The sequence below is a fragment of the Chrysochloris asiatica genome, unplaced genomic scaffold (genome assembly GCF_000296735.1).
Source record: "Chrysochloris asiatica unplaced genomic scaffold, ChrAsi1.0 scaffold00054, whole genome shotgun sequence".
NCBI lineage: Eukaryota > Metazoa > Chordata > Mammalia > Afrosoricida > Chrysochloridae > Chrysochloris > Chrysochloris asiatica.
The window spans coordinates 11,067,186-11,092,723 of record NW_006408572.1 but is presented as its reverse complement, the minus strand read 5'-3'; the positions used below and the strand labels follow the sequence as shown (position 1 = coordinate 11,092,723).

The window sequence follows — 25,538 nt, the reverse complement described above, 5'->3', positions numbered from 1 at the left end:
GAGCAAGGCTGACCCCGGTCCTTCCCTATTGTTGTTAAATGCCCCGGTCCTTCCCTGTTCCTAAGTGCCATCAAGTCCGTTCTGATTCATAGTGACCCTGCATAGGGTTTCTGAGGAGCAGCTGGTGAGTTTGAATTGCCGACTTTGCAGTGCAAACCAACCTGGAGGTTGAGTGCTTATCCTATGGTGCCACACCGTTATTTCCCTTTGTAGTTGTTAAGTGTGTTGGTTCCAACCCATAGCAACTCTGTATAGGGTTTCTAAGGAGCAGCTGGTGAGCTTTAACCACTGACCTTGTGGTTCAAGCCGACCTTGCAGGCCAGTACATTAGTCCACAGCACCACACCAGGACTCCACTGAGAGCCTTAAAGGTGAAACACTCTTCTTCCCCTGGGCTGAGAGGCTCCCCCAAGTCGGAGGCTCCGAGTAGCCATGTGAACTTTCTTACACATGAATTAGTGAAAGGGATGTCCAGGTGAAATCGTCCAGTCTATTCATGACCCTGGAGTCCTAGTGTAGTGCTATGAGTTAATGCACTAGACTGCAAGGTCAGTTTGAACCGCAAGGTTGGTAGTTCAGGCTCACCAGCCACTCCTCGGAAACCTTATACAGGGTCTTTATGAGTCAGAACCACTTGACAGTACTTAACAACAATGCTTGAATGTGTCCAGGAATGTAGGCTCAGTCTCTCCCAGTAGTTACAGCTAAGGCAAATGCCTGCAGATTACTGCAAACAAACTCTTCCTCATGGGCAGATGATGGCTCTACCACTGAGCAGCTACTCACAGGGTATTTGGACCTTCTGAAAGGGGTCCAAAAAAACAGAGAGAGGGTGGCTGAGACACAGAGAGAGAGAGAGTCACTTGGCATTTCAACTGTTCTAAGCCAGGTGATTCTCGAGAGAAGGCAGCACTGTAACTGTATACAGCTGACATTTTAGTGACAGCCTGGTGCAATGACAAGCCACCCCAGTTCCTAGCCCTGTCATGTTGAAACTCCCTGGTAAGAATCCAAGCAAGGAGCCAACTCTTACAGGGAATGAATGGAAGGGTTCTTAATGAGTTGGTCCCTGAGACCCAAATATGACCTTGAACATATCCCAACAAAATTTAGAGATCATCTCAAGAACAGATTTCATGAATTAGATACTAATGACCAAAGACCAGAAAAGTTGTGAGATGACATAAAGAACATCATACAGGAAGAAAGCAAAGGTCATTAAGAAGACAAGAAAGAAGAAAATGACCAAAATGGATGTCAGAAGAGACTCTGAAACTTGCTCTCCAGCGTTGAGATGCTAAAGCAAATGGGAGAAATGAAGAGGTAAAAGATGAATAGAAAATTTCAGAGGACAGCTCAAGAAGACAAAGTCAAATACTATAATGAAATGTGCAAAGATCTGGAGTTAGAAACCAAAATACAAAATACAGAAACTTAGTATTTCTCAAGCTGAGAGAAGTGAAGGAAAAATTCAAGCCTCAACATGAAATATGGAAGGATTTTATGGGCAAAATATTTAATAACGTAGAAAGTATCAAACGGAGAAGGAAGGAATACAGCCATTGTCTGAAAAAGAAATGGTCGATGTTCAACCATTCCAAGAAGTACTATATGATCAAGAGCCAATCATACTGAAGGAAGAAGTCCAATGTGCATTGAAGGCATTAGCAAAGAGCAAGGCTCTAGGAATTGATGGAACACAAATCGAAATCTTTCAACAAACTATGTGGCACTTGGAGGTACTCATTCATCTATACCAAGAAATTTGGCCAATGGATTGGAAGAGTGAAGCCAGAATGGTTCTTAGAATCTATGAAGGCCAGACTTCGTCTTTCATAATTCGGACATATTATCAGGAGGGACTAGCCCTTGGAGAAGGACATCATGGTTGGTAAAGTGGAGGGTAAGAGAAAAAAAGGAAGATATGCAACGAGATGAATGGGCTCACGCATAGGAATGATTGTGAGGGTGGCACAGGACCAGGATGTACTTCGTTCTGCTGTGCATAAGGTCACTATGAGTCTGCACCAACTCAACAGCACCTAAAAAACAATAAATGAGTCAAACCTACTAGACAACACTCAAGAACAACAAGGTTTCATGCAGCTCTATTCACAATAGCCAAAAGGTGTGACCAACTCAAGTGTCCATTAAGGGATGGCTGGATAAACAAAACACGGTACATACAGACAATGGAATACTATTCAACCCTAAAGAGAAAAGATGTTCCAATACAACTGCAACAGGGATGAACATTAGAGACATTATGCTGACTTAAATAACTCAGTTTTACATAGACAGACATGGCACGATCCCACTTCTTTGAAATGTCTAGGATAGGCAATCGAGGCTTATTAATGGTTTCCATGAACTGGGAGGAGGTACTGGGGGGTTATTGCTTAAGGAGGACTGAGATTCTGTTGAGTTGATGACAAAATGTTGGAAATCGATAGGTGGTGGAGGTTGCACTACATGGTGAATGTAACTGATGAACTGTACACTTAAAAATGGTTACAATGGCTAATTTTATGATCTGGATCGTTTACCAGAACGGAAGATAAATACAGATGAAGCAGCTCACAGCTGCCAATCTGCACTTATCTCAACCAATTACACAATACCAAGCAACCTGCTGGAGTTACCACAGTGATTGTTATTAGGTGCCATCCACTCGGTACCGACTCATAGCGACCCGATGCACAATAGAACAAAACACTGCCTGGTCCTGGGCCAACCTCACTACTGTTGCCACGCTTGAGCCCATTGATGCTGCCATTTTGCCAATCAATCTCGCTGGGGGTCTTCCTCTTTTTCTCTGACCCTCCACCTTACCAAACATGATATCCTTCTCCAGTGACTGGTTCCTCCTGACAATATGTCTGAAGTATGAGAGATGAAGTTTGGCCATCCTGGCCTTGTCCAAGGAGCACTCTGGCTGCACTTCTTCCACCATGGATCTGTTGGTTCTTTTGGCACATTCCATGTTCCGATTATTAATGGATGTTTACAGCTGTTTCTCTTCATTTTGAGTTGTGCCCCATCAGCAAACGAAGGTTCCGTGGGCTTTACTCCATTTGCATAATCAAGGTCAACTTTACTTTGAGGAGGCAGCTCTTCCCCAGTTGCATTTTGAGTGCCTTCCAACCTGAGGGGCTCATTTTCTGGCACTATATCTGACAGTGTTTCTCTGTTATTCATGAGGCTTTCAGTGACTAAATATTCAGAAGTAGTTCGTCACGCCTTCTTTCTTGTCTGTCTTCGTTTGGAAGCTCATCTGAAACCTGTCCACCATGGGTGACCCTGCTGGTATTTAAATTACCCGTGTCATAGCTTTCAGAATCACAGCAATTCACAAGCCATCACAGTACAACAAACTGACAGATGAGTGGTGGACAGTACACTAGTACCCAGGTGAAATTTAAAAAGAAAACACAAAAACCACTGCCATCTAGTCAATTCTGACTTGTTGCAAGACTGTACATCTTTAAGGAACAGACAGACGTCTTATCAATCTCCCTCGGAGTAGCTGGTGGATTTAAACTATCGACCTTGTTAAACATTAGCAGGCCAATGCTTAACCCAGAGCACCACCAGGACTCCTTGGTCCTCAAGTTAAGTGCCTGCCATATGCCATTCCATTTACTCTTCACAACCTCCCTATGAGGCAGGGGTGCCTTGTGTCTGCACCTTAACCTTCCTAGTGTGGGGCTGTAGGATAAGCACCCGACTGCAAGGCTGGTTTGAACTACAAGGTAGGCGGTCCAAATTCACCAGCCACTCCTTGGAAATCCTTTACAGGGTCATTATGAGTCAGAATTGACTGGATGGCACTTAACAACAACAAAGCTGCTTGTCTATCACCTCCTCAGTGTCTCTACCCATCAAGCCCACCCATAGGCTGAAGGCATGTCAGAAGATAAGTGAAGTGTTGAGTAAGGCTATGGAGTCCCTTCCCAGGGAAGACTTGAGTCTCAAACTTTATAGCTCCAGAAGCCCCATGGATTGTAATGTCACAAACTCAATCTCTGTGCTCCTAGTCATCTTCACAAGTTCAAACCCTGCCAGAGAAGGCTTGCATGGAAAGTTGTTACAAATAAATCTGCTCTTCTAAACACCCCTCCTCTTTACAACTTTCTCTTGCTAAAGTTAAACATTTAAAAACAAAATAAAAGGTGGAGACTGTCCCATGCAATAATAGTCTCAGAAACATCTGGTCAGGAAGGTTCTATGGTCCCATTTTGCAGATGAGGATGTGGAGGCCCCAGGCTGAGTTCATACAGCTCGCAGGCAGTGAGGGTTTAGGAACCCTGCTCAACTCTGACTCCGAATCCTGACCCCCTTCTCTCCTTTCCCAGCTGTGAACTGTGGGGGCTCCACCTTCCTCCAAGACATCTTAACCAGAGACTTCGTTTTGTACCCAGAATAGAAGTATTTAAGGCACAAACTGAACTGGTGGTGGTGGTTTCATGACAAGAGTTCCCCTTAGGTGAAGTTTTTAGAAATGTTTTTTGTTGCCCTAAAATTAGGGGATTGAGGGACCAGATAAACCCCTTGTAAACGCAGGGGGACCCATATGTGAATGACCCACATTTCTTGGCCTTGTTGCTTGAGCTGCTTTGGATTTGGCGAACTCCCCAGGCATCCTCCGCCATTCCACAGTAATATGGCTTTAATTGTCCCCAAAGCAGGACATTCTTCCTTTATTGTGCAGCAAATTTCCCTGCAGAGTTTGGGTTTCAGGCGCCTGCCCCATGGGCAGGGCGGGTAGGTTGCTGGCTGGCCTGGGAGGGAAGTACCGCCTTCCTCATGGTCCTGCCTCCGATGTGGACCAGTGGTACCCCACACCTTCCTTGACGCTAGACCTCCTTCCACGTGGGGCCACGCAGCAAGATGTCTGCAGGGCAGACGTCAAAGCCCCAGGGGAGGGCCACACTTAAGAAGGAGGTAGGGACACTGGTCTGTGGTTCTGTCTGGAAAACGAATTAAGTTGACAAATGAAAACAAGCTGCAACAGGGACTCATTAGGTCGGGCGTCAGGGACAGGCTACAGGCTTCACCCACTAACTCGTGTGCTTCCTCAGTAAACACACGCTGAGGCAGGCGAGTAGGGAGCAGGGACGAGGCTCTGGGGCCTGTGCCAACCAACCAATCTCCACCTGAGTTCCCAGGCTGAGACGCCTGACCTCCCGACGTCCTTATAGGCACCTCCCCATTATCAGATGTGCTGTTGTTTTTGTTAGCTGCCTGCCAGTCGCCTTGACTCATGGAGACCCCATGCACAATAGAATGAAATGCTGCCTGGTCCTGGCACCATGCCCCACTCCCCGGCCCCATGATTGGTTGTGGATTGAACCATTGTGATCCATAGGCTATTCACTGGCTACTCTTCAGAAGCAGACTGCCAGCCATTTCTTCCTAGTCCACCTTAGTCTGGAAGCCTCCCCTGAAACATGCTCAGCATTACAGCAACATGTAAGCCTCCACATGAGATGAACTGGCCAGGAATCGAACCTGGGTCTTCTGCATGGAAGGTAAGAATCAACCACTGAATCACCAACTTGGAGATGAATATACTGGATGCAGGAGCTCAAGTTGAGTGTGTCACCATGAGTCAGGTGTCCTTGACCTTGGACATGCTTTGTTACTCTTTCTCTCACCACCACTCTATCCTAGAATGAGGACAATAATGGTGCCCACCTATTAGTAGCTGACACAGGGGAAGAGGGCAACTGAAGTTACTAGTGTCATTAAACAGAACTTCAGGCATCTAAATCGAACTACTGAGTACCGGGAACACAGAGTCAGAGACAGTCTCTGCCCTGGGTGAGGTTGTTGTGGGGGGACTCAGCTTCCTCTACTGAGGCACCATGGGGTACCACTAGCAAGGCTCTGACTCTTCAGACCTTGGTCCCTGAAGAAATAAGGCAACTTGTCTCTAAGGGAGCTCCAGATTGAAGACGCAGCTGCCCCACCATTGGCCTGACATGAACTCTCATTGTGACCCCTTTTTCTTTCCAGAACATAAACTATCTAGAATACAGTCAAGAACAAAAAGATAAGAGAAGAATCTCTCAATCTACCAGGGCCTCATAAAGTGTGTGGACAAAATGGAATGGAAAGATCATGGGATTTTTCCACGAAGTTTGTCACATTCCCTTGTATGGCTGGGAATTTCATACCAAACTCAAGTTCAAAATCAAACCCATTGCTGCCAAGTTGATTCCGACTCACGGTGACCCCATGTGGTACAGAGTAGATCTGCTTCATAGGGCTCTCCTGGCTACAATCTTTACAGATGCAAATTGGCAGCGCCACTGGGCAGGGTCAAGCCATTAACCTTTGTTGTTGTTAAGTGCCTTGGACTCAGTTCCAACAAACAATGAGCCTGTATTGGATTTCTGAGGAGCAGTTGGTGGCTTTGAACCACCAACATTGCAGTTAGCAGTATAGTGCTTAGCCTATAGTGCCACACCAGGATTCCTATTGGTGGATGGTGATGTGCCGTGGAGACAGTTTTGACTCACAGCGACCCTGTATAAGGTTTCTGAGGCTGTAAACCTTTACAGGAGCAGAAAGCTTCATCTTTCTCCTACAGAGCAGCTGGCAGTTTCAGGAGTTAGCAGCCTGACTCATAATCCACTACACTACCGAAGGTCCTTCAAGACTCTCTGTTAGTCTATGTGGAGTTCTGTAGAATCAGCACTGGAACACAAGTTTGGTTCGAACCACAAGGACAGTTGTTTAAACTCACCAACCGCTCCTTTGGAAACCCTATACAGGGTCGCTATGGGTTGAAAATGACTCAATGGCACTTAACAACAAAAACAATAACATCAGTCTACTTGGGGCCCTGGTGTGGTGCACTGGGTCAATATGGTCAATTTGAACTTCAAGATTGGCAGTTTAAATCCACCAGTTGCTCCTTGGAAACCCTATACAGGGTCGCTAAGAGTCAGCACTGACTCGACAGCACTTAACACCATTAGTCTATTTGGAGTCATGGTGTGGCACTGTAAGCTAAGCACTGGACTGCTAACCACCAGCCAGCCACTCCTCGGAAATTTGGTACTTAACAACAACAACAACATTTGTCTACAGAGGCAGTGAAAAGATGAGGGATCTGGGGTAGGATGGCAAAGGAGTGAATAAGTGAAACAAAGGAGATATTTACAGAGATGAAACTGGTGACATTTGTCAAAAATGGTACGACACAAAGAACGACTCCTAATGTAAACTATGGACTTTAGTTACTAACATATCAACATTGGTTTATCAGTTGTAATAAATGTACCACACCAATGCAAGACGTTAGCAGTAAGAGAAACCACGTCCAAAGGAGAACGCATATACAGGAACTCTCTCTACCTGAAAACCTAAAACGGCTCTGAAACACGGTGGTGGTGGCTGTGTGCCGTGGAGTTGGTTCTGATTCACAGCGATCCTCTACAGGGTTTCCGAGGCTGTAAATCTTTACAGGAGCAGAAAGCTGCATCTTTTTCCCACAGAACAGCTGGTAGTTTTGAACTGCTGACCTGGCGATTTACAGCCCGATTTGTAACCACTACGCTACCAGTCGCATTTTGAGTGGACAGTGAATAAGGAAGATCATAGAAGAATTGATGCCTTTGAATTGTGGTGTTGGAGGAGAATACTGAAAGTGCCATGGGCTGCCAAAAGAACCAATAGATCTGTTTTGGAAGAAGTACTCCTTTGAGGCCAGGATGGCTAAACTTCGTCTCTCATACTTTGGACATATTGTCAGGAGGGAACAGTCGCTAGAGAAGGATGTCATGTTTGGTAAGATGGAGGGACAGAGAAAAAGAGGAAGACCCCCAATGAGATGGATTGGTCAGGTGGCAGCATTGATGGACTCAGGTGTGGCAGTGGTAGTGAGGTTGGTCCAGGATCAGACATTGTTTCATTCTGCTGTGCATGGAGTTGCTATGAGTCAGTTCCAACTCAATGGCACCTGACAACAACAACAACAACAACAACGCTACCAGAGCTCCTTGCTCTGAAACATAAGGTCTCATAATTTCTTTTTAAAAGAATCTGAGCTGCCCGAAGAGTTGTCAGTAATTTTCCACACAAAGATTGATACTATACCCTCACACAAAGTTGCCCGTCCCAGACTCTCTTTGCTCTCACCTCACACAGCACACTCCAACACAGTAAGGAGGGAGAGAGTGGGGGAGAGTAGAATCCCCACTGAATAGCTGTCATCTTGCCTAGATGGGTCTGATGAAACAGGTCCAGGGATTGGAGTCTTTTGATTCCATAGTGAGTAACTGTAATCATGACTAATTGAGATTGTCACAACTGTAAAAGTAGAAGATGTGTATTAAAAAGGGGGGAATAGTTAATCTTACATTCCAGGAACAGAGGACCCTAGGACCATCAAGAAAGAAGAGCATGAGTGGAACATGGGATCCGAACTAGGGAAGCAGCAACACCAGAGATGGAGGCAGAGGTAATGGCATGGAGAGATAGAGCAGCTGAGGACTCTAGACTCATGGAAAGAAAAAGGCTGTGTGCTGGCAGTCAGGAGGCTGGCTTGCAGAATATGCCCTTCAGTTGTTTAAATGATTATCTATTCTTGAGTGTTTTTATATATATATCCAAAGAAAAACAGAGGGAATTGAAGCAAATACTGTTGAATGATGGATGATGCATGGAGGGGACTGTAATCACAACACAATGAAACAAAATATGATTGGTTGAATGTGACAGAGTTGTGAAGGTGGTGGAGCAGATCAGGCCATCAGAGACCTAAGAGGCTGGTTCCATGCATCCCTCAGATTCCAGGTGAAGGTACGCAGCTCTAGCGTGCTTCCAGATTTCTATCTCCATCCATTGGCTCATGCCATCCCATCCCCATCCAAGCTCCTGACCACGCCTCTGCTTTCTCTCCACTCCTCACCCTACCATCCTATTGGATTCTGTCATCATCCATGTGAACAAAGAAGTTAATACTCCAATGCCTTCAGTCCATGATCCTTCAGCTCCGTGATCATCCCCTCACCCCCACCCCGACCCCTCTGAAGAAAGTCACAGTCCAGGGAAGGTGAACACATCCACAGATTCATGACCTCCCATGTCCCCAGCCAGCCACACATCACTCCCCATCACTTGCTGTTCTGTTCATAAAAAGAGGAAAAACAACACAGGTATTCTTCTTCCACAGGCTGGCTTGTCTGCATATATGAATGTTTTACAAAACTCCATCATCATGTAACTTTTCTATACCCCACCTTTCAAACAACAGTAAGCTATAGTCCTACAACAGACTTAAATTTTTCTCAACAAATTCATTTCCTGGCAGTTTAATATCATGACATGTAGACAGACACTTACTGAACACTCTAGGCTGTATGATGATAGTGACAAGTTTCCTCTCTTTCAGTATTTCCTCCATCACTATTATCAGTAGTATTTTGAACCACAAGGTCGGTGGTTCAAGCTCACCAGCCACTCCTAGGAAACCCTATACAGGGTCACTGTGAGTCAGAACTGATTCGACTGCATTTAACAACAACAACAACAATAATAGGTAGGGTGCCCAGGAATTTCCACACAACGATATTGAAAAGGGGATTGCTTGGACACTGCCTTATAGGAATGCTTCTAGACCTATGCCCTCCCGTTTCCTAGGCCCATTACATAAGGAATCATTAAGGAAGCCCCCAATTCAGCACACAACAGTGGCTCTGTATAAACTTCCAGGCTCTACAGCAAGTATGCTTCCAAGTGATGGAGTAGCCACCCACCCAGTCCAACCAACAATTGTAGGCTCAGCTCCAAAATTACTAAAAGTGGTACAGACTAAGGTGGGACTTGGTCTCCAAATACAGATTCTAAGGCTGTGCTGGGCTAACGTTCCATTACTGTTAACAGCAACTCTCATCTTACTTTTGAAATCACAGTCCCACCAACTCAGCTCTCCCTCAACCTCCTCTGCTATAGTTTTCTTCCTAGCAACTCCAAGTATGAAATCTCCTGGTAGAAAGTCATTAGGTCTTTATTCTGTTTTGTTTTGTTTTTCAAGCCATGCCCACACCTGAAGCTAATGAGTGGGGGCTTATGAGACCAAGAGGGACCAACTGGGGGCTGATGCGGACTAAGCCTCATGTTGTTCAGTGCCATCGAGTCGGCTCAGATCCATAGAGATCCTGTATACGGTTTCTAAGTTGGTAAGTTTGACCCTTGCAGTTCAAACCAACTTTGCAGCCCAGCATGTCAATCCACAAGGGATATCTGGAACTTGTCAGAGCCACATGGAGAGCCCGCTGAAGGCCTCAGAAGCCCAAAGCTTGGGGAGCTATTTGGTGGGTACTCTGTATGGAAGAGGGTAGCACTTCACTGTTTGGGGAATGAAAGCTCCAAGCTGTGACCTCTCCCTGACTTCGCCCTCTTGGTCCCTTTTTGGTTGTAATACATCTGTACTAAGTATGGCATGGCATGTTGTGTTGTTGTTAAGTGTCATCAAGTCAGTTCTGACCCATAGCAACCCTGTATAGGGTTCCTGAGGTGCAGCTGGTGAGTTTGAACCACTAATCTTGTGGTTCAAACCGATCTTACAGTCCAGTGCTTTATCCCACAGTGACACACCAGGACTCCTTGAATTCTGTAAGTCATTCCAATGAATTACAGAAGCCAAAGGAGTACTAGGGCTGGTGAAGTGGAGGAAGTCATATAGATTTCAGGGCTTGCAGTTGGTACCCACTGATATAGCCCTGGGAGGCGAGGGTCAGAGAGAAGGATTTCGTGGGCAGCGGGGGTGTGATGCAAACAGAGAAGGGTGCAGCTGGTATATGACATGGGATCTGTCATCCGCCACACAGTTCAGTGTCAGTGAACTGTGGCTTTAGTCTCCCTGAACTGGTCCACACGGCATCTGCCATCTTATAGTGCACACATACTTTATACACTGATTTGTTTATGATGCTTTGCCAATCTGAAACATAAGCACATGAGGGACAGGATGGTTTTGTCTACTGTGTCACTGATGAATCCTCAGGGCCAAGAACAGTGCCTGGTACGTAGCAGGTTGTTGTTGTTAAGCGCCGTCGAGTCAGCTCTGACTCTTAGCATAGCAAACCTGTACAGGGTTTCCAAGGAGCAGCTGGTGGTTTTGAACTGCCGACCTTGTGGTTTAAAGTTCTGAGCTGATCCTACAGCACTACACCAGGAGTAGACAGTGATAACGGCTGCACACAAGAATGGATGAATGAGCCTTCCTGGAAATCCACCTTGCTTCTTTTGTCAACTCTCTCTCGCCCTGTATGACTACACAGTTCAAATCTTCCGGCCCTTTTCAAACACTCAACCCACTCATCCTACTCCTCAATCTTCACATCCCAGTTTATGACCCCACTTCCTACTTCTCAGAGGTAATGGCAGCCAGTAACAAGAACTCTGACAACCTCCTGCTACTCAACCTCGAAGCCACTTTCATTAGAGCCTGCCACTTCCTTCTCTCCCAGATTAGGGCAAGTACCCCACTGTGTTTGGGACCCACCCCTTCCTGCCTCCTTCAGAAACATATACTTCTCTCTGTCTCTTACTGATTTTATCTCTCCTTTTCATTTGCCTTCTTCCTAACTTTCACTCTAGACCACTGGCAGTTAGCTTGTTCAATGTGCTGCTGCTGTTAGCTGCCACAATTCTACAACAACAGAACAAATGTTGCCCAGCCGTACCCTGTCTTCACAATCCCTGGTCTGCTTGAGCTGACTGTTGTGGCCACTGTGCATTCTGGTCACCTTCCAACCTAAGGGACTCATCTTCCAGCACGATGGTGGATAATACTCTGCCATGATCCACATGCTTTTCACTGGGTCATTTTCAGAAGTCCATCACCAGACCCATTTTCCTAGTCTGTCTTAGTCTGGAAGCTCCACCCAAACCGCCTACCATGGGTGACCTTGTTGGTATTTGAAATATCAATGATACAGCTTCTAGCGTCACAGCAACACCTAAGCCACCACAGTACGACAAAGTGACAGTTGGGTGCCAGATACTTAAATTGTTCCCTCTTTAAAGGTTCTCTTTCTAGCCCACATCTTCTCCCAGCTCCCCCCAGCTAAATTTCTCTGTTGCCTCATCTCTTGCATTATTCCACCAGAACGCCATGATAAGACCACCCACAATCACCACACTGCCAATCCACTGATGTGCCGACTTCTCTCACTGGACCTCTCAGCAGGTGCCACAGCACTTGCCATTTCTTCTCGCAGTCCTCCCTTGCTTTGATTTTCAAAGCAGTACACACACTAGTTTTTCTCCTGCATCCCTGCCTCCCTCATATGCTCACCTTTCTGCGTCCTGTAATTAACACTGGAGTCCCTCCAGGAGAAATTGAGCCTCTTCTCCTAATCTGGTATCTCCCTTGGTGATCTCACACAGTTCAATTATTATCTTCTTGGGGGAAAATGACTTTCACATTAATCTCCAGCCCAGAAATCTTTGAGCTTCTGGTACATACTCGTATATCCAACCGCCAGCCCCCACATCTTAGATCTCTCAAAGGAACTTCAAACTTCACATGTTCCAAGATGAAACGAAATCATGATCTCCCCTCCCAAGTCGTTGTCTTCCAGGAAAGGATGCTTTCATCTACCCAAGAAGTACGAGCGGGAAATCTAGGAGTTACCTTTGTCACCTCCCACTCCCTGTACCCTGTGATCTAAGCCACCACCAAGTTCTGGTTATTTCTAATTCCCAAATCTCTCACAGATCTGTCCACTTCTACTCAAGGAAGGAAGTAGTCCACAAGACTAACATAACTGACTGTCACTTTGTCGTACTGTGGTGGCTTAGGTGTTGCTGTGACGCTAGAAGCTGTATCATTGATATTTCAAATACCAACAGTCCACATGAACCATGGCTTGATCTAGCCTGACCCTGAGCCCAGAGGAGCTAGATGGTACCCAATTACCGCTGCCAATCATTCTGACCAGGGACATAATAGAAGGTCCCAGTTAAAACGGGAGTTAAAAAACATAGAACAAAAGTCAAAATTCGCCAAAAAAAGACTATACTTACTGGATTAATAGAGCTTAGAGAAACATCCAAGTCTATTACCTTCTCCTGCCCTAGGATGCCCTTTTAACTTAAAACTGAAACCACTCCTGGAGGTCACCTTTCAGCCACACAATAGATTGGTTTATAAAATAAACTCTCTCCCCTGTGAACAATGTGTTCCTTACACAATCAACTGCATGGGATCAAACGGTCAACATTTACCCAAAAGCAAAGATGAGAAGGGAAGGAGGGGGGGGGAAGTTAAATGAATGGAAATAGAGCCCAGATAATGGAAAGAAAACGAATATTGAAGCATTGTGAAAACAGTAACTAATGTCATGGGACAATGTGTATAAAAATTGCTAAATGAGAACTTTAAGTCACAGTGTAAACTTTCACTTACAAAACAATAAAATATTGAATATATATATGTATCCCTCTCTCCATTTCCACTACCACTACCCTATAGTCCAAACCACCTTCACATTTGACCTGCACAGAAAGATTGTCCTGGGGCCATCTCTGAGTCATGGGCTGCTGGTTGAAAGATTGGCAGTTTGAACCCTCCAGCTGCTCCAAGGGAGAAAGATGAGACCATCTGCTCCCATAAAGATTTACAGCCTTGAAAACTCTATGGAACAGTTCTACTCTGTCCTGCCAGAACTTGGTGACAGTAGGTTGGTTATGAATTGATTTGTGTCCTCTTAAGATACCTGCTGAATGAAGCCTTAATCCCTTAGTACAGACAGTTCCCAGGTTACAAAAGTCCAATTTACAGACATCTCTGTAATGCCCTTTGGTAGTTGGGTGCCCCTGACGCCGACTCATAGCAACCCTGTATCAGGTTTCTGATGTTATAAATCTTTACAGGAACAGAAAGTCTCAACTTTCTTCTGCAGAGCCATTGGTATATTTGAACTACTGACCTTGCTGTTAGCAACCCACTAGGCGTCCAGGGCTCCTAGTAATGCCCTTTAGTTATGTAAATTTGCCTTTACTTTGAAACGGGTGGAACCAACCCCTACATACAACAACTTCTTCAACACAATCACCTTCACTTGCTGAACAAACAGCTCTGAGACTTTTCTTACACTAAAATCACCCCAACCAAGCCCATTGCAAGTCGGCTTTGACTCATAGTAAAGGAGCTCTGGTAGCGTAGTGGTTACGAATCGGGCTGTGAACCGCAAGGTCAACAGTTCGAAACTACCAGCGATTCCACGGGAGAAAGATGAGGCGTTCTGCTCCCGTAAAGATTTACAGCCTCGGAAACCCTGTGCAGGGTCGCTATGAGTCGGAACCGACTCCACGGCACTTAACAACAACAACAACAACCCTATAAAGGGCCTCTGATACCATCAGCCTTCACAGGCGCAGACACACTCATTTGCTCCTGTGGAGTGGCTCATGGATTTCGAACCACCTTGTGGTCAGCAGCCCAATGCTTTACCCACTGTGCCACCAGGGTTTCTTGTTGTTGTCAAATGCCGTTAAGTCAATTCCGACTTACAGCCACCCTGTATAGAGTTTCCAAGGAGCGACTGGTGAGTTTGAACTGCAGACTGTTTGATTAACAATCCAGCGCTTATCCTACAGCACCATGCCGGGGCTCCTTGGTGGTGTAGTTGTGTGCCATGGAGTCAGTTCTGACTCATCGCGACCATATAGGGTTTCTGAGACTGTCGATCTTTACGGGAACAGAAAGGCTTATCTTTCTCCTGCGGAGAAGCTAATACATTTGAACTGCTGACCTTGCGGTTGACAGTCCAACATGTAATCCACTATGTGATCAGGGCTCCTTGGAGTCTCGGGGTGGTGCTGTAGGAAAAGCACTGGACTGCTAACCACAAGGTCAGTGGTTCAAACCCACTAGCCACTCCTTGGAAACCCTAAACATGGTCACTTTGAGTTGGAATTGACTCAAACAAAGTTAAACAGCATCAACCATCAGAGCTTATTTAATAAGGTTAAATGAGAATCCTGTGCACCTGTTGAGACTTAGGAACGGGTCTCTGTTGTAATCTGAGGACTGCCTATACTTGTGAATGTGACCTTATTTGGAAACAGAAGTTTAGCAGATGTAATTAGTGACGTTAATATGAGGTCATCTTGAGTAGGATGGGCCCTCATCCAACATGAGTGGTGCAATCATAAAAAGAGGAGACCAGACACACAGACACAGAGGGAAGACAGCACGGGTAGATGGAGGCAGAGATTGGAGTGATATGTCTAGGAGCCAAGGACCATTTGAGACCACCAGAAGCTAGAACAGCAGGAAGAAGCCCCTGCTTCTCACCTTCAGAGAGATCAAGGCTCTGCCGATCCCTTGGTTTTGGCCTTCTCATTTCCATAACCGTGAAAGGATAAGTGTGTTGTTTTAAGCCTCCCAGTTTGAGGTACTTTGTGAAGGCAGCCCTCGGGAAACGAACACAGGCTTCAACGGATTCCTTTACTCTCTTGCCAGCTCAGTGGTGCATTTTTAAAGCTTGTTTTTTTTGTTTGTTTGTTCATTTAAAAATATTTCATCCCATACTTTGTTTCAGCTGTTGGCAGAAGCAGGGCACCCATTCTACCACACTCCCAGAAGTGAGAAGGTAGATAGATGGAAGCTGGGTGTGATTTCCTGGTGACCTTGAGAACATAAGGTGACCAGGGTACATACACTCCACCACCCAGGAGGCTTTCCCCAAGCACAGCTCTCCTACTAGCCTGTCTGCTAAGCTGTGTGAGTTTTGATAGTTTCAAGCATTAACAAACTCTATAGACATCAGAGTCCTGGTGTGGCGCTGTGGGTTAATGAGTTGGACTGCAAGGTCGGTTTGAACTGCAAGGTTGTTGGCTCAAGCTCACCAGTTGCTCCTTGGAAACCCTATACAGGGTCACTATGAGTCGGAACCAACTCCACGGCACAGAATAACAACAATAATCCATACTAAAAGTTGTAGTGTTTGACCTTCAGTGTGGACAGATTTGAAAAATAAACACATAGTTGCCATGGAGTTGACCCTAACTCATGGTGACCCCATAGACTAGTGCTCCATAAAATGTTCAAGGCTGTGAACTTTTGGAAGTAGACCCCCCGGATTTTCTCCCAAGGCACCACTGAATGGACCCAAACCTCCAAACTTTCAGTTAGCACTTGAGTGCTTAACTATTTGCACCACCCACACAGATTGGTGCATAGACTCCAGACACATAGATCACTATGTTTTTGTTAAGTGCTGTCGAGTTAGTTCTGATTCACAGCGACCCTATATAGGGTTCCCAAGAAGTGAGCTTGAACCAACAACCAAGCTGTTCAAAACAACCTTGTGGCCCAGTGCTTATCCCAAAGTGCCACACCAGGACTCCATAGATCAAGATAGACAGACAGACAGATAGTTAATCATTATAATAACAGATGCACATCTGTAGATTGATAGGCATCCTGGTGTGGCGCTGTGGGCTAATGCGTCAGACTGCAAAGCCGTTTGAACTGCAAGGTCGGTGGTTCAAGCTCACCAGCTTCTCCTTGGAAACCCTATACAGGGTCACTATGGGTCGGAACCGACTCAACAGCACTTTACAACAACAACATAGATTGATATGTTGTTGTTATGTGCCATCAAGTCAGTTACAACTCATAGCAACTCTGTATAGAGTTTCTGAGTTGCAGCTAGTGGGTTTGAACTGCTAACCTTGCAGTTCAAACTGACCTTGTGGTCCAGTGCTTTATCCTACAGCGCCATACTAGGACTCCATAGATCAATATATTATTGCCTGCTATTGAGTTGGGTTCGACCTATAGCGACCCTTTATAGAGTTTTCAAAGAGTGTCCTGGTGAGTTTGAAACTCCAACCTTGTGGTTCAGACCAACTTTGCAGTTCAGTGCATTAACCCACAGTGCATAGACATGCCTATGTTACTGGGTCATGATTTATAATGATTATCTATCTTTTTTTTTTTTTTTTTTTTACAGTAGCAAAAATGTTGCATTTAAACTCCATTGAATGTGGTTATGGTTAGTCTTTGAGGACAAGAGCCATATTGTTTTCTTTTTCCCCTTCTCTCTCTTATTTTCTTATGGGACACAGAAGAGTTCTAGGCTTGCAGTTGGTTCTTCATAGAGAGAGACTGGTTTGACTGAGTTTCTGGAGATAGCGAAGGAACCATTAAAAATGTGAAAACCTGTTTGGGGTCAGGGTGGGGGGCATGGCATGGGAAGAACCCCTTTTACTTGGAGCTGAGGCCTGCCGGGTCTCAGCAAATGCTCCTCCAGGACCTTGCCAGGTAAATGTAGTCTCTCCTTTCAACAGCCTCACCTTCAACTCTGAAGCCAGGGTTTGGTGAGAAACAGTTTTCTGCCTGGTGTCCTGCCTAGGTGAGAGATGAAGGTGCTGGGCTAGAGACTGGGGTTGTCTGTAGAGTGGAGCTTCCCACGGGAGTGCTGCAGTTTGTGGTTCCCCTTCCCTTGAGGCTGTGGGTGTCTGGGGGCCCAACAGTGAGCAGACCTGGGTCTCAGGTCCCCTGAATTTGACCTGAGTGTGCTGTTCAAATAGAATCATTTCTCTCTGTGGCATGTGGTGGAGAAGGTTGGGAAGACTGTTTTAAGCTCTCATTCTGCCCATGGCTGAGATGCCTTCCTCCTGCCCCTACTCCACTGCCCCTTTATCCAAGAGGGTCTACAGGAGCCTTCAGATTTCTTAGCTTGGCATTCAAGGCTCTCTACAACCTCACCCCTGCCAATTCTTCCAATCTCATCTCTGTAACATCCTTCCAATGGAAGCTGTGTTCCAGCCACACCTGCTTATTCACTCTTTGCAGGAGACCCTTTTACTAATAAACTCCATCTTTATTACACACACTGGTTCAGAGCAGCCTGCCCAACCTTCTCTGCCACATGGAGAAATGACTCCATTTGAACAGTCAACCTGAGGGGACCTGAATGAGATCGGGGTCTGCTCACTGTTAGAGATCAGCTGGGGGCCCCCAGACACCCATGGCCGTGAGGGGGGCGGGGCAGAGCCTGCAGTACACCTGTGGGAAGCTCAGCTCTATAGGGGTTCCAGTCAACCTTCAAGACTCTTCAAATCCCCATTATCAGTCCTGTGTGTCCTCAGGTCCAAAGCTCTGCCTCCTTCCCCCCAAAGCGCTATTGCCCATCCCCTCACCTGGTACCTAACACAGCTGCTTGTCTTGTCTGTGAGGCCTGTAAGTGGGGGTCTTATCTCCTGCGTCTCATGCTGCTTTGTCAGCCCCACCTACAGCACCCCGCATGCAGGGCTGTCAAGAGCCGGTCCTCCCTCAATAAGTAGGTGTGGATGGATTGACTGACGAGAGGGATGCCAGAGCCCAGGTGGGAGCCAGGGTCTGGCCGTTGTCTCCTGCCTAGGCAGGGCCCTTGGCAACAACATGCTGAGGAAGGGTGGGAGAAGGAGGGGCGGGCAGGCTGAGGTCAGGGAAGGGCTGCGTCTGGGGTCCAGCTGTGGAGCCACATAGGACACAGGTCTCCTGGGAGTGCATTCTTGTCTTCCTTCTGAGTCTCCTCTGGCTCTAGCCCTTACAAAGCACAGAGTGTGAGAAAATCGGAGAAGCAATAGCTCCGGCCTCACTAAGCCTCTCGCGCAAGGCATCTGGGCTGCGCCACGACAAGGCCTGTTTGCGCTTCCTACACCTAGGGCAAGATCTCACCACTAAAATTTATGCAAATGAAATAATGAGCAATTTGAGGAAAGGAATGAAATGCTGAGCAGTGATCCAAACCACCCCAGACACCCGCCTGAAGGGCTTTTCAAATTGAGCAATCATTTCAAAGACAACTGAAAGTCACTGGCTGGAAAATACACACCGGGATTCATGCAAACCAGCAGGCCCTGTAGCTTCAAGAGGCCGCCCGCCTTGTTGTGGGGAAGGGTGGGGGGCTGGGAGGGACACATCTCATTGCTCATTCCACTGGGGACATCAGTGGAGTCTGCCCTGGTACACGGGTTCTGGCCTGGACATCCTGCAACACCCACCTCATTCCTGGAACTTGATGCAGGCAAAGCTCCAGGGCTGGCCAGGAAAGCCCCAAATGCCCACCAACTCTTACCAGTCAAGACCTGCAGCCGCCTGGGAAAGGGCACCATGAGTATTCATTCATTCACTCATTCATTCATTCACTCAGCACCTCTTTACTGAGTGCCTACCATGGGCAGGTTCACATTCATTCAGCAAGCATGCACTGTTCACGGTACCACACTAGACACCGACCTAGGAAAGAGGGTGGTGGTGGTCAGGGATGCCAGCCACTGCACTAGACAGTGTTGTTGTTAGGTGCCATCGAGTTGGTTGCAACCCACAGAGACTATGTCCAACAAAACAAACCACTACCTGGTCATGTGACTTCCTCACCATTGTTGCTATGCTGAAGACCACTACCACTGTTGCACTGTGCCAATCCATCTCGTTAAAGGGCTTCCTCATTTCACTTCCTCTACTTAACCAAACGTGATGTCCATCTCCAGGGACTGGTCCCTCCTGATAACATGCCCAAAGTACATGAGATGAAGTCTCACCATCCTCGCTTCAGTTTCTCACAAAGTGACACTGCTATTGTTAAGTGCCGACAAATCAGTTCGGACTCAGAGTGACCCTGTGCAGGGTTTCCAAGGAGTGGCTGGTAAGTCTGAACCACTGACCTTTCAGTTAGAAGTCCAGTGCTTATCCTGAAGCAGAGGGTTAGCTTGACAGAGGAATTCTTTGTTTTTTTCTTACCTTCCAAGTGTATTTCTTTGTGTGGGCTGTTTGGGCCCTTTCTGCCCTTCTTCCACCCATAGGTAGAGATGAACTGGTCCTGATTTTGGAAGAACTTTCAAGTCCACAAGGAACTTGTGATGAGACTAGGGAGGTGAGGGTCTGACCTTTGGTTCCCACATTCTTCCCTCTCTCCACAGTCTCTGTTCTCCGTTTGCAAGACTGGGGCAGGACCAGGGAACTTCATAAACAAAAATCTCTTTTAAAGAAAGAAATACTTTACGAGCTGAAAGATTTGGGGTGGACCCATAGGACCCACACCATTCTTGATCCTTAATTATTTCAGAATACAATACATTTAAGTTCTGGTTTGGTCTTGTTTTTTAAGGACTGGAGTACTAAGGAAATGTTCTGGCTCTGCAGTGGGTCTGCGACTGGGAAATTTTCCTGCCCACTCCTTTCAGGGACAACTTTCCCTCCAAGGCCTGTGGCTCAACTTCCCCTCAATGGAGACCTGCTCTAAGAAGCTTCCAGAAAGCAGTGTGACTCAGAGCACAGGAAAGGTATGAGGAAACAGACTCAGATTTTCCCAGGAGGCAGTGAAGAGCCAGGTAGGGAACGTGGCATGGTGTGGACACATGTACACCTAGTACGTTGTAGCTGGGGGTGTTTGTACTGTGCAGTTCTCTGCATATGGGTTCACACATACATGCTGAACTAGGTCAGCAGGTGTGATGAGCTCAGCGAGCTAACAGGGGTGGGGCAAGGACTGGAATTCTGGACTCCTAGAAGCAAGTCCAATGTCCTACACACTCTGGAAACCAAATCCAGATTGCCAGGGATGGGATCTAACAGCAAGGTCTTCAGGAAGCTCAGGGGCTTACCCTGTAGATGAGACACAGGCACCAGCAGATGAGGAGTCCAGTCTCTGCAGAAACAACAGGCTCCGCATAAACCAGCCAGACCCAACAATTCCAGGTCATCTTTGGCATCCAAAAGAGAGACCCAGGAGGCAGAGGATGACCGACAAGGCATGTGGGACTCTGGCTAATCTTAGGCATCAGGGGTCAGGAGAGGATTTGATGGTCAAGAAGGAAGGGCTCAGTAGTTGACCCCTGCCAGTGACTGATAAGTTACTCCTGGGAGCAGGAGGCAAGTCAAGTCTCCCAAGAAGTGATGTGCGAAGGCTCAGAGGCAAGAAGCAGCAGCGAATGAGGGTGAACGTCAGCAGAGAGCTATGCAGGGCAGCAGCCAGAGATGGGTGTGGAGGTGGGCCATATTTTGAGTCGGATGCCAGCTGCTCTCAAAAGCTTCAGGCAGGATGGTAACCCTCTGGTAGGGAGGACAGAATGGAGCAGGTTGGGGAAGAGGGTGATGATGCAAGCCTCAACTGAAGGAGGGGAAAGGGAGGGAGAGTTTGAAGGACATTGTTTCTTACTGGGTCCCCTGAGTGGACAGGACTCCAGTTTCAGGGGGACAGAACTCTGAGGATGTATTTGGTTCAGGGCACAGGGTTTAAAGGTTCAGGAGGTCAGTGGATGGGGCTGCCCACTCTGAAGACAACAGGCCTAGGCCTGGAACTCAGAGCAGGTCTCTCGAATTAAGCTGTTCATTTCTGAATCACGTTTTCTTTTCTCACCTCCCTCAGGATTCAGTACCAAAAGTAAGGGCAGGAGGAAATGAAAACCAAAACAAATAAAAATCCGTGGCCATCAAGTGGATTCCAACTCATCATGGCCCCATGTGTGTCAGAGTAGAACTATCTTCCAACAAGGTTTTTGGTGGATAACTTTTCCAAACTGAATCACCAGGCCTTTCTTCTGAGGTACCTTGGTGGACTCATACCTCCAAATTTTCAGTTAGTGGTCCAGAGCATTGAGTCTGGCAAGAAATGAGTCTTAACTGAACATGAATGATGGCGGAGTCCTAACCTGGTTTCTTTCAGGTCAGCAAGTGTAAGTATTTACCACTATAAAAAAGATCCAGGTTCCAGCTTGAGCACTGTGTGCTCTGTGATGCAGAGGCCTTGTCTCACGTTCCCCATGCACCTGGAACAGTCTCGGTAGGACAGCGAATCATGAGTAGCCATGAGTGCTCAATGAAACCCCTAAAAACTCAGGGCTCCACAAAAGGAATACCTGTTTTTGATGGGGGAGCAATCATCTGTTGTGATGGCTCTCACATTAGATTCACCTGGAGAACTTAAAAAAAAAAAAGAAAAGAAATGATGATGGTCTCACCCCAGAGTCTTTGATTTAATGAATCCTGAAAGAGTCCTTTATCATGGGGTAGTTTTAAAAGCTCCATGAGTGACTCTAAGGAGCCATGGTGGCGCTATGGGTTAGGCATCGGGGCTGCTTATCACAAGGTCAGTGTTTCAAACCCACCGGGTGCTCCACAGGAGAAAAATGAGGTTGTCTGTTTTCGGTAAAGTGTTACAGTCTCATAAACCTTATGTTGCTATGAGTCAGAATCCACTCAATGGAAGTGGGTTTGGGGGATTCTTATATAAGAGTACAAGGATGAAGAACCCGCACCTTCCACCTCACCAGGCTTTCAGGTGAAATATAAAGGTGACCCAGCAGTGCCTGGAACACAACAGGGTGCATGTTGGGCTGGGGGAAAGGTGAGTGAGCACACAGATCACCAAGCAGGGACAGGCAAGGAATCCGTCATCTAGAGGAGGGGAGACACTGAGTTCTCATTGCTCCAGAAGCCAAGAGGGCCCAACAGTATGAAATTGATGAATGGCTGGACGGCTGGTGCTCTCAGAGACACACTGAGTCTGAGTGTGAGTGTGAGGACAGTGTGTATGGGGGGAGGGCAGGGGGCTTGACAGGTAGGAGGGAAGCTGGTGCTTAGGCTGTGCCTAGGTTATAAGGGGTTGGGAGAGAACTGTGCAGAAACCAGCCAAAATGCTTTGCCTTCAAAGACCAAAGTGGTACAATCAGACTCGAATTTAGAAGGTGACTTTGAATGGAGGTTAAGACAACAATTTGTTCATTGAAAATGAACCACGGGCCAGTCTGAAAAGGCTACATATTGTATAATTCCAACTCTGGGAATGTCAGCTTGAGGACTAAGGTGTGCCTGACCCAAGCCTTGGTATTTTCAATAACCTCATATGGATGCGAAAGCTGGACAGTGAATAAGGAAGACCATGGAAGAATTGATGCCTTTGAGTTGTGGTGTTGGAGGAGAATACTAAAAGTGCCATGGGCTGCCAAAAGAACCAATGGATCTGTTTTGGAAGAAGTGAAGCCAGAGTGCTCCTTAGAGGCCAGGATGGCTAAGCTTCGTCTCTCATACTTTGGACATATTGTCAGGAGAGAACAGTCGCTGGAAAAGGATGTCATGCTGGGTAAGATGGAGGGTCAGATAAAAAGAGGAAGACCCCCAATGAGATGGATCAGCCAGGTGGCATCATTGATGGCATCAAGTGTGGCAGCAGTGGTAAGGTTGGCCCAGGATCGGACATTGTTTCGTTCTGCTGTGCATGGGGTCGCTATGAGTCGGTTCTGACTCGATGGCACCTAACAACAACAACATAGTACAAAGATCAGTGGGTGCCAAGAATTCAGGAGGATGAGGGGAGGACAAATAGGTAGAACATGGGGTGTTTTTAGGGCAGTGAAACTATTCTGTATGATGCTGGAGTAGTGGACACATGACATGCATTTGTCAAAATCCGTAAGACTGTACAACACAAATTGTGCCCCCCCCCCCCGGGTGGGGGTGTGGGATAAAGCGCTGGAATACAATGTCGGTTTGAACCACAAGGTTGGCAGTTTACATTCACCAGCTGCTCCTTGGAAACCCTATACAGGGTCACTATGGGTCAGAACTGAATAGACAGAACTTAACAACAACAACAATGTGAACTCTGTCTATTTGTCATACTGTGGTGGCTTGTATGTTGCTGTGACACTGGAAGCTATTCCACCGGAATTTTAAATACCAGCAGGCTCACCCTTGGTGGACAGGTTTCAGCAGAACTTCCAAACTAAGGCAGAATAGGAAGAAGGAGAGGTGGGATACTTCTGAATGTTTAGCCGCTGAAAACCTTATGAACAGCTGTGGAACACTGTCATATATGGTGCTGAAGTATTAAACATTACGAATACCAGATAATACCAGATAAAGTGCCAGAAGATGAACTTCTCAGCTTGGAAGGAACTTAAAATACGACTGCAGAAGAAGTGTGTCCTCAAAGTTGAGTTGACCATGATGCCACCAATGTAGTAAAGTCCTCAGGACCTTCATTTACTGATGGGGCACAACTCAAAATGAAGAGAAGCAGCTGTAAACAACCATTAATAATGGGAACATGGACTGTATAAAGTATGAGTCTAGGAAAATTGGAAGTTGTCTAAAATGAAATGGAATGTATAAAGATAGATATCCTAGACACCAGTAAGCTGAAAGGGGCCATTTGGAATCTGACAATTATATAGTTTATAATGCCAGGAATGACAAATTGAAGAAGAAATGGTGTCATATTCACCATCAAAAAGAACATGTCAAAATCTATCTTGAAGTATAATGCTGTCTGTTATAGAGTAATATCCATATGCCTATAAGGAAGGTCAGTTAATGCCACTATAATTCAAAATTATGCACCAACCACTAAAGCCAGTGATGAAGAAATATAAGAATTCTCCCAAATTCTTCAGTCTGAAATTGATCAAACATGCCATCAAGATGTATTTATAATTACTGGTGACTAGAATGCAAAGGTTGGAAACAAAGAGGAAGGATCAGTAGTTGGAAATCACATGATAGAATTTTACAAGACCAATGACTTATTCATTGCAAATACCTTTTTTAAACAACATAAAAGACAACCATACACACAGACCTCACGGGATGGAATACAAAGAAATCAAATTGTCTACAACTGTGTAAGAGTCGGTGGACATTAGACAAAGCAAGGCCAGGGCAGACTGTGAAACAAACCATCAATTGCTCATATGCAAGTTCAGGCTGAAGTTGATGAAAGTTAAAACAAGTCCACAAAAGCCAAACTATGACCTTGAACATATCCCACCTGATCATCTCAAGAACAGAGTTGATGCATTCGACACTAATGACTGAAGACCAGAATTGTTGTGAGATGACATCAAGAACATCATACAGAAAGAAAACAAAAGGTCATTAAGAAGACAAAAAAGAAGGAAAGGCCCAAAATGGATATCAGAAGAGACTCTGAAACTTACTCTCTTTCAGATGGTAAAGCAAATGAAAGACATGAGGAGATAAAAGAACAGAACAGAAAATTTCAAAGGGCAGCTCGAGAAGACAAAGTCAAGTATTATAATGAAATGTGCAAAGACCTGGAGTTAGAAAACCAAAGGGAAGAGTACACTCAGTATTTCTCAAGCTGAGGGAACTAAAGGGAAAATTCAAGCCTCAGCTTGCCATATTGAAGGATTCTATGGGCACCAACCATTAAAGCCAGTGAGGATAAAATAGAAGAATTCTACCAACTTCTTCAATCTGAAATTGATCGAACATGCAATCAAGATGTATTGATCATTACTGGTGATTGGAATGCAAAGGTTGGAAGCAAAGAGGAAGGATCAGTAGTTGGAAAATATGGCTTTGGTGATAGAAATGATGCTGAAGAATGATGATAGAATTCTGCAAAACCAGTGATTTGTTAATTTCAAATACCTTCTTTAGACAGCATAACAGATGACTATACACATGGACCTCACCAGATGGAATACACAGAAATCAAATTGACTACATCTGCGGAAAGAGACAATGGAAAAGCTCCGTATCATCAGTCAAAACAAGG

General features: G+C 46.0%; 1 protein-coding gene across 1 annotated transcript in view; it reads right to left on the bottom strand.

The window, feature by feature from the left end:
- The window catches only part of NTN1 (netrin 1), a 250,050-nt gene that overhangs the window by 106,780 nt on the left and 117,732 nt on the right, over positions 1-25,538 (bottom strand). The window lies entirely within an intron of this gene.